Genomic DNA, 10,492 nt, shown 5'->3' with positions numbered 1-10,492 from the left:
CAACTCTCTGATGAATCGTTTCAGATGATTTACCACTTCCTTTTGCTTTGGTGTCAAATCAACAGAAAATTTCAGAAGTTGGCAGACTTTTTTTGAAGTTGGCTGCAGGTCCGAGAACAACTTAGTCAGTGTCTCTGGAGTGAGGGCAAGGTGGGGATGGGTGATTTCCCTCCAACAGTCAATAACAAACATTGGTTTTTAGACAAGCTCCTTATGTGCTATTTCATCAAGGATTGTTGGAAGAGTCTCAGCTGTGATTATTTTCCTACATCCATAATTGTCAAGAACTTCCACAAGATCATCCATGTCAACTGCAGTGAAATCACTTACTGCTTGCACCAAAACTTCACATTCTTGGCTGCTCACAAACTGCAGAAAATGCACTTTAAGATCACTGTAAACACAGTTGAAAAGCACTTGTTCAAGAAAAGGGATAGCAAGTTTGGTTGGAAAATACTGACAGTCTTGGTAACCTTTCAGAAGTATTCTGCCAGTTGCCTTCCATTTTTCAGCAGAAAAATCATGGCGAATGAATGGCACTTTAACTGTTGCACCAAGGGTGCATCGCTCATAGAATTCTTGCCAGAAGCAGCTGAGTACATCTCTCAGTACTCCTGATCCTCTACCTGCTTCTTCTGTATTGTCTGGAAGTATGCGTTTCACATTCAGTGTTTTAGTCAAAATCTCTGCATCACAGAAAGCAGTAATCATGTTATGTAAAATGTTAGCATGATGTACAATGATTGTTACTACATCCTCTGGATTAGCTGGACTGAGGGGTACAAGAAAACCTTCATAGATTAATGTGTCCTCTGTACCTTCTTCAGCATCAAAAGTGGGACCAAAGGTTATCTCTGAATCATCTGAAATTTCTAAAGGATGGTGGTCTCCTTGAAAAGTACCTAAGACTTCTGCCACTTCTGTTGGATTAATTTCACTGCCACTGCTTGCAGAGACAAACATCACTTCAGATGTCTCACTGGCCTCTTCTTCAACATATTTTGGCTTTGTTGCAATGTAGAAGCGTAACATTGTCAGCCTTGCTGCTTCATACATATCACCAATAGACTGGCAAGTGTCATCAGTAAGGTGGTTCTGTTTAAAGTCCCAGACCTCAAACTCAAAATCAGTTTCACATCCTTTAGGAGACACTCCATCAGGGAAAAAGAAAATCTTGCCTTGCTGAAGAATATCCTTCAATCCTGCATCAGTGGCCATTTGAATTTTTCTGGTGCCACCTCCCTGCTTTGCCCTCACCTGTTTGGTTATTTTTCCATCATGATGTATCCATCCTATTTCAACATTTCTTGATGTCTTTGGCTTCTTTGTCTGTCTTGTTCGTGTGTCTGCATGTGAAGTGTTCTCCTTGGGACCTTCCTTTCTGTTTTGCATTTTTTCACGAAGTTTTTGTAAAAGTCCTTGTTTTCTCTGTGAGAGTGGTTGCTTGCTTTTGCAGAAATTGAAGATGGCAATGCGGTCTCCATAGGAAGGGATGTAATTTGCAAGAGCTGCATCATCCATCAGTGCTATGACAGCACTGTCAATCTGCAGAGAAGAAGAAAGAAAATAATAATTTTCTTCAAAGTTCACGTTGCAAAACAATTCAATTAAATTTTATTTATACAGCACCAAATCACAACAAACAGTCAGCTCAAGCTGTGTCAGTGTCTCCAATTAACAGGAAAACTGGGACAAATACAATAATGGGATAAGGGAGCTACAGTATGGCCTTTAAGTAGGATGACCAAACGTCTGTATTTCCTGGGACATGTCCGTATTTCACGTCTTGTCCCGGGCGTCCCGGGTTTTTTTTGTTTTTTAAGTGAGGAAATGTCCTGGTTTTTAAATTACCTTCATTGGACCATTAAAATTTAAATGTACAGGCACTACGGCACTGCGCACGGCGCTGCGTGTGAGGTCATCCCTGAGCCGTGTCAAACTTGGTTTATACTTGACGCGTCACGACCGGCACGAGGGTCCGAAAATGACGTAATCGCGGTGGCTCCGCCCCTGTGCGAGGGCCCATGTTAGAAAATAAAAACACGTGAACCCTGGTATTTTTACACTCATTTTCGCCGCTGATGTATTTATTGGTTCATTAAGACGTAATGGTTTTGACTGAGCCACCCGGAATGGCGAGAGCGGCTTCTTGCGTTTACGGATTGCGTTTACATTGAATCCATTGACATGACAGTCAAAAAAATTTTTTTTTATGGATTTTACTATATTTTACGGAGCCCGTAAGGTGACATCATGTAAAAAATAAATAAATAACGCGTGGCCACGACTTATTAACGTGTGGGAACGAGATACTAATGTCGCCTTTCACACGCGGCAACAAAGTTTATTTTTTCACAGCAAAGCAAGCAGATCCCAGGGATGTTCGCGAACTGACTGCCCAAGGAAGGTAAACCTGGCTTTATATAAAGTAATACTTAATTATCTTGTTCGCACGCGTTAGTAAGTCGTTCGCATGCGTTAGTAAGTCGTGGCCACGCGTTATTATATTTTTTACATGATGTCACCTTACGAGCAATATTTGGCATCACCTGTCGCTGTATCCCCGTACAGCAGCAGCCACCCCCAACCCCCCCCGTCGCAGTATACCCATGACGTCACATGTCAAACCCCCCCCCCCCCCCCCACATGTCAACGCCCCGTCGCCGTATCCCCTTGATGTCACATGCCCCGCCCCCCCCGGTCTTGTCACCTTTTTAACCCCTGACCCATTTTCATGCCTGAACCTAGCTTTAAAGCACTTCTGTAGTAGTTTATTGGCTAATGCCATAGTGACTTTATAACCCGCGCTCTACATCTCGGCTTGACTCCACCACCTACAGCAAATGTTTCTCTGCTGGTATCGCTCGACGACCCCGGTATATCCATCGTGGTCCCAGACATCACCACTATTACCAACAATCATCTGCATCCAGTATTCCGGTTATCTCCAGTTCGGTCCGGCGTTCCAAAATCGGTTCACCAGGGTCCCATTATGGCGTGGATCTCAGCGCTCTAAAAGAAATCACCCGGTCCAAGACTCTGGTTACTGCTGTCCACCGTTCATCTGTTCAACCTCGTTCCCTAAACCTGGCTCTGTTCAACTGTCGTTCCATGACTGATAAAGCTGCATTTATTAATGATCTGATCAAACAACATCAACTGGACATTTTTCTTTTAACTGAAACCTGGCAAACACCTGATGATTACTACCAGCTAAATGCAGCTACTCCACCTGGCTTCAAAAATCTCTCTGCCCCCAGACAGGGTGGTCGTGGTGGAGGTTTAGCTATTTTATTCAACAGCAAAATTAACATTAGTGTGTGTGCATTGCAGGAAACAGTTCATTTTGAGTGCATGGCTCTCAAAATATCTGGACACAGCTCTTCTACACTATTACTTGTCTACCGTCCTCCCAACAGCTCACTCTCGGAGTTCATTCTAGAATTTGGCGAAGTACTAACTGTTGTTAGCTCTCTTTCAAGTTCATTGGTTGTCCTCGGAGACTTTAACATACACATTGACTCAGTTTCTTCCAGCTCCACAGATTTTTTATCATTACTGGACAGTTTTGAGTTACAACAGCATGTCAACTTCCCAACACATAAGCATGGACATACTTTAGACTTAATCTGTTCCTCACCTGGAACTATCACAAATGTATCTGGTCATGACATTGCTATATCGGATCACCTGCTCATTACATCACATATTGCACTACACACTGAACTCCACTCCACTAAATCATCTGTCACTTACCGTAGTCTTACCGTAGTCTTTCATCCATTGTTTCAACTACATTTTTCTCTGCCCTGGAATCCACTAAATTTCCCCTCATCACTTCTATTCACAATATTGACGATGCTGTCGCTGTATACAACCAGTCCCTTACTGATACTCTCAATACTCTAGCACCTGTTAAAACACGACTTGTGCCCTCCTCTCACTCATCACCCTGGTTTACTGCTGAACTTCGTGCCCAGAAAACCACTGGTAGGCGCCTTGAGCGTCTATATAGGAAAACTCATCTATCTGTTCACTACCAGGCATATATGGATCACTTGGCCAAATATAAGGATGCTTTAAATAAAGCCCGTACACTTCACTACACATCAGCAATAAACAGTGCTGGCTCTGACCCCAAGCGACTTTTCAAGATTGTTAATAACCTTCTGCGTCCCTCATCATTGTCCCCTTCCCCCACAACTGATCGGTGCAATGAATTTCTTAATTTCTTTAATCAGAAAGTGTCCCTTATTTATCAGGTTTTGTTGAAGCACCAGTCACACAATTCCTCTCTCTCCTCTTCCTCATTGACTACTACCCTGCCCTCTCCTCAGTCTCTCTCCTCCTTTTCATTAGTTAACTCTGATCTTATAGCCAGTGTAGGTACCATGCTAAACCAGCAGGTGGCAGTACCACTGGCAACACATTGAACAAGCTTGCTTTGACGGAAGTAAGGGTGTGTCTACAGTTCAGGTGTTTAAATACCCTGAACAGCCATTCATCAATCTCTCTCTGGTTTGACTGACACCGAGGTTAGACCTATTAAAGAGAGGCTCCGCCATTTCTCTCTCTCCGGTTTTTCTTTGAGAACACGCGAACTTTGCAACGACTAACAGCAAACAGCTGAAAGTCGTACTATTTAATTAACGAGCCCGAGTTACGGTGTAATCTAACCAGCAACCGATCAACGTTACCGTGATGACAGATTCACCGAACTACTTCAATCAAGCTTGTTAACGCGGCCACACGGACTGAAACAAAGGCGATCAACTCCCTGTCGTTAAACCGTGAACGAGACTCTCATTCCTGGACGATTCCCCAGCACACCTGGACGACGTCGCTTTTAATCAACGAGGAGCTGGCGGTGGAAATTCCCTCCTAATTCCAGGAGAATTCAGGGAGGACGAGGAAACCACCCAAAACACTCAACACGTGAGACTCTTACCGCTGGGCATAGTTTATCAAAAGGCAAAGTTATTTGAACTGTAGAGTTAACTAAGTTTTCTGTTAATACATTCCGAATGTGCTTAACTTTATTTTCATAATCCTCATTGATTTGTACACACAAAGTTCTCCACCTTGCATGCAATCTCTTCATGTTTTTATTTATCTAATTAATGGACAACTTGTAGTCTTCCCCATCCTCAGACACACCACATTAATTTTTAGTTATTAAGCCAGCTCCATTACTTTTTGTTCTGACCATGTTGGAATAAACCAGCTGAGCTCATTAACACAGTCGCGCTGCTCTACCGTTTAAAGTCGGCGCCATTTTAGTTGCTTTGTTCTCTATAGGAGAACTGAGATTACAACTCCGCCTCCTCACATGCGCACAAGCGCGCGCGCCAGAGATGGGGGACTCGAGTCACATGACTCGACTCGAGTCGGACTCGAGTCGCGATTTTAGGGACTTGAGACTTGCTTGATTAACAAGACTCGACTTGACTTTGACTTGGTATTCATGACTTGAGACTTGACTTAGACTTGGGTCAGACGACTCGAAATGACTTGTATTTTTTATTAAATGTTTGTGTTTGTACATACTGAGATGATACATATATATATTTGAATTTCTTTTTTAAAAAATTGACGATTGTTGCGCGTAATGCGCATAAACCTGGCAACCCATCAGAACGCGGCAGACCAACAGAGTTGATGATTGCTCTTATCATGGACGCGGCTACTCCTAAAATAGTGAAATTTGGATTTAAGGAGTATGTAGTCGATGAGAAGAACAAAAAGCGAACAGCAACGTGCAGGGTTTGCAGTACCAAAATCAGCGACACGACCACAACAACTTCAAACTTCATTAGCCACTTCAAATCCCACAAAGAGAGGTAAGTGACTGTGTCTGTTAAGCTAACGCTAATCACTGGCTTACAGAACATTAGCAAAAAAGCTAAATGAATATACATTACTACATAATGTCTTTTCTTTCTCTCGTTTTGTTATCAATGTCTGCCAGTAAAGTTAAATCCATTTAGTAATAACAAGCAATGCATTCTGTTCCACATTCAACTGATACCAATGATGTTCACTAGAAATCAGTTTAATTAAGTGAGCTTGTAGAGCTCAAAATCAGTCTGGAATCTCACTGTATGAGAATATGACTAATGCATTTAGGAGTGCAAATGAGGATCTATTTTGGTCACAGTTTACATTTTCAGTGATCAACTATGCAATGAAGTTAATAATGTGGGCTAAATCTATTCTTTCTCCCTCTTCCATTTTCTACAGATATGAAGAATACATCCATACCAAAGCAACTTTTGATGTTAACCAGCCTCCGATCTCTCAGTTCATCAAATCAAGTACTGTGTCGCTATACAACTGCAACCACCCCCAGCAACGAGCCATAACCAACTCAATACTATACTAACAGTACTTCTCAATATTGAAAATAAAATTCAGCTCTTCATGATAAGATGTCTTTTACGTGATTTAAATATGGAAACTGGAGTTAGGGCATAATAATTTGAATGACTTGACTTGAGACTTGCTTGACTTATAGCAGGGACTTGACTTGACTTGCTTGAATTTTTCCACAGTGACTTGGGACTTGCTCGAGACTTGAAGGTTAAGACTTGAGACTTGCTTATGACTTGCACATGTGTGACTTACTCCCATCTCTGGCGCGCGCACACTACTCTCCTCCCCTTTTTACACACACACACACACACAATAGATACCCAGTCTTCACTGTAAATATACTGATCCTTGTTGATGCCGTTTGTTTTAGAATAGTTGGTTTTAAATAAATGTATCATTTATTTTCACCAAATTGTCTGTGTTGATGTCATTCAAAAGTGGTTGTTGCCAAAACCTCCAAAGAATTCATAGTTAAATCCTTCAGATACCAAACCATTAATTACCCTTAGTTAATAACTAAATGTTATGGTTCTGGTATAATTAGAATATGAGACTGATTCTAAATTAATGAGACTGATTAATAATTAAGGCAAACAAATTATATCTACTTTAAAGGATTAGTAGGTGAAACCCCTACACCAGACATCTCACCAGCGCCAAGTCAACCACCTCAATCCTGGATCCTGTCCCTACATTTCTGCTCAAACAGGGCGTTTCTTCACTTGCTCCCACTATCTGTCATATAGTTAATCTCTCTCTCACCTCTGGACACATTCCTGTAGAGTTAAAAACATCTGCCATAACCCCAGTTATCAAAAAACAGAATTTGGACACTACAATTTTAAGCAATTATAGACTGATATCAAACCTCCCATTTCTATCAAAAATTCTAGAATGTGTTGTTGCCTCCCAGTTACTCCAGTTCATGTCTTCTAATGATCTCTTCGAGATCTTTCAGTCTGGTTTCCGTGCTCAGCATAGCACAGACATCACTCATTTACGTACTTAATGATCTTCTTTCTTCTGACAAAGGCTACGCATCCATTCTTCTACTCCTTGATCTTACTGCTGCCTTTGACACTGTTAATCATACAACTCTCCTCTCACGGCTTGGTGATTTAGGTCTCTTTGGTAGTCATTTCCTGGTTCACTTCCTATTTATCAAACAGATGTCAATTCATTCGACTGGGTAACTGCAAATCAGACCTATCCCCTCTTTCTCACGGTGTCCCCCAGGGCTCTGTACTTGGTCCACTGCTATTTACCATCTATATTCTGCCTCTTGGTAACTTGATACGCCAATATGGGTTAAACTTTCATTTCTATGCTGATGACACCCAGCTTTATATTAGTTTTAAACCATCTGGCCCCTTCCCACCTCCATCCATTACCAAGTGTATCAGAGAACTCAACCTATGGTTGCGCTCCAACTTCCTCCAATTAAATGCTCATAAGACCGAGTATCTTGTCATCGATACTAAATCTGTGGTCCAGTCCCTTGCCAATACATCCCTCTCTGTTGATGATACTCAAATTGACTCATCACCTACAGCCCGTAACCTCGGAGTCTTGTTTGATCCATTTCTGTCGTTTGAACCACATATACGCTCACTTAGTAAATCTGCCTTTTTACAACTTCGCAATATCTCCCGCCTCTGCCCACATCTTTCTCCAAAATCTGCTGAGATCCTGGTGCATGCACTCATTACCTCAAAGTTAGATTACTGTAACTCTCTCCTCTATGGGCTTCCCTCTAAATCCCTTCGACCCCTTCAGTATTTTTATCTCAAACCAGAAAATACGAGCATATAACACCAGTATTAGAACGTCTCCACTGGCTCCCTGTACACCTGCGTATCCAGTATAAACTCCTAGTGCTTACATTTAAAACACTCGCTGGTGCGGCACCCTTATATCTGGCCAACCTCCTCCACCATTATGTCCCACCACGTAGACTGCATTCCTCTGACACCGGGCTCCTTGTTGTTCCTAGGTATAAGTTAAGCACTATGGGGGGTCGATCATTCAGTGTGGCTGCCCCAACACTTTGGAACTCTCTCCTGCCATCCCTCCGTCTCTCTTCATCTCTCAATTCATTCAAAACACAGCTAAAAACTCACCTGTTTTCTCAATATTTTCACCTAAACTCTTCATCCTAGCCCGGCTTCAATTTATTTAATCTGTTTGTATTGGTGTTGCCTGTTTTTTGTATTTTTTTTGTATTGTTTGTTTGCGTATTTTGGTTTTTGCATCTGGAAAGCGTCCTTGAGCATCTTGAAAGGCGCTATACAAATGGAACATTATTATTATTATTATTATTATTATTATTATTATTCTATGGCACTTTCAAGGTCCATTTCAATATTTCCCAGCTGACTCAGGTTCTCTCTCGGTTTCTGGAACGGAAAACCCTGAGTTTTCGTTAACTCTGAGTTTACTTACCCAGTTTCTTCACTGAATCCGCTTTCTAGAATACCCCCTGTACAGTCAGCTATTTGTTGTGAATCGAAATACAGTTACAATTTCAAGCATTTTCAAGTACTTTAGCCAACATTCCAGCACTTTTCAAACCTGGAACACAATTCACAATTATAATTTGTTACGTAAATGTTCCGCCGTTTGTGGGGGTTTGTGCGAGGGGTGCGGAGTCGCGCGCTACGTTCACTCGCGAAAGTGATTTTGCCTTAACTTGTCGCTGATCACTTAGTGTTTCTTGCACAGCTCACACACAAGCACGTACATCCACACGGAATTAACAAAAACATAGCGCTTTCAAAATAAAAACGTCACAGTTGTATTGCACGCACGACATAGATATTTGTTAAATTTATGATTGGCCTCTCGTGGGCCGGACAGGGACGCACAACGGGCCGGATGTGGCCCGCGGGCCGTAGTTTGCCCAGGTCTGCACTAGCTGATTGTTTAGGGGCGCTGGAACACCTAAATTGAGTCCCAGCTAGGGCTGGGTATCGATTCAAATTCCAAGAATCGATCCGATTCCGATTCTGAAGATTAAGAATCGATTTATTTCGATTTAATCCGATTTAATTGATTTGATCCAATTCGGGCTTTAGTGTTATTAAAAATGTATTTATTTGAGCTGTTTCCTGACTATGTACAGAAGCAACATGTTAAAACTAGTATTATATCAATATTAATCAGCAAATAGTTACTGGTAGTTGGTAGTTACTGATGGCTGGAACACTGGTGAAAAGGGTAATCATAAATCTACCTTCAAGAAAGGTAATCCAGGACAATAAACAGAGGACATCTTTGAGGTGTCTATTTGCAACAGTGGACTCCTACTGGGACACTAACCAGTGCATTATTATTATGATTGAAATAATTAAGAAGTCACCCAAAAGCTGTTGCTACCAAATGCATTTTTATTTTAAAAGTGCTCACACTTAATAAACTGAAATTATAAAATGTAAACGTGTATTTTTCTTTAAAGTGAGATTATAAGAACAGAACTCTCACGTTACGGTCCCCGACCCCTCCCTGTTGGGCGTGTTAACGTTGTCTGCGTCTACTTGTCTGCGTCTGTGTATCTCCGTGGGTGCAGGTGCGTCTTGTGATAATCCTCACCTGTGGCTCGTCTCGTCATCACGTGGGGTTTGTGTGGTTTGTCTACTTATTGTGCATTCGCGCAGCGTCCTGTGCTCGTTGTTTGAGTCACACATGTTCTATGTAAACGTGTTTTATGTGCGCTGTCTGCGCTTCGGTAAATGTAATAAACGTAACGATTTGGAAAGTGCAAAGGATTCTGTCTCGTCCATCGCCTTGCGCCCAACGTTACAAGAGCATTTTTAACTTTTTTAAACTGTAAAAACACTGGGTAAACTGTCAGTGACATGGACTAACTGTAAATAGTCACTGACACTGGATAAACTGTCCTTCTGTTTAGATTGCCGATTTGACTATCGTCGTTACCGTCACTGTCCGACGCCATGTTGTTTTACAGTTAGTTAGACCGAGCACGCCTGCGTGAATTCAGTGACGAGGCGGGGGTAAAAGTTCACAAAAAAATCGATCTTTGGACGTACGAATCGATAATCAGATCATCTTATGCGAATCGATTCTGAATCGGAAAATCGATTTTTTTCAACACAGGCCTAGT

Source organism: Brachyhypopomus gauderio, unplaced genomic scaffold (genome assembly GCF_052324685.1).
Source record: "Brachyhypopomus gauderio isolate BG-103 unplaced genomic scaffold, BGAUD_0.2 sc80, whole genome shotgun sequence".
Lineage (NCBI taxonomy): Eukaryota > Metazoa > Chordata > Actinopteri > Gymnotiformes > Hypopomidae > Brachyhypopomus > Brachyhypopomus gauderio.
Note: the sequence above shows the minus strand (reverse complement) of the source record.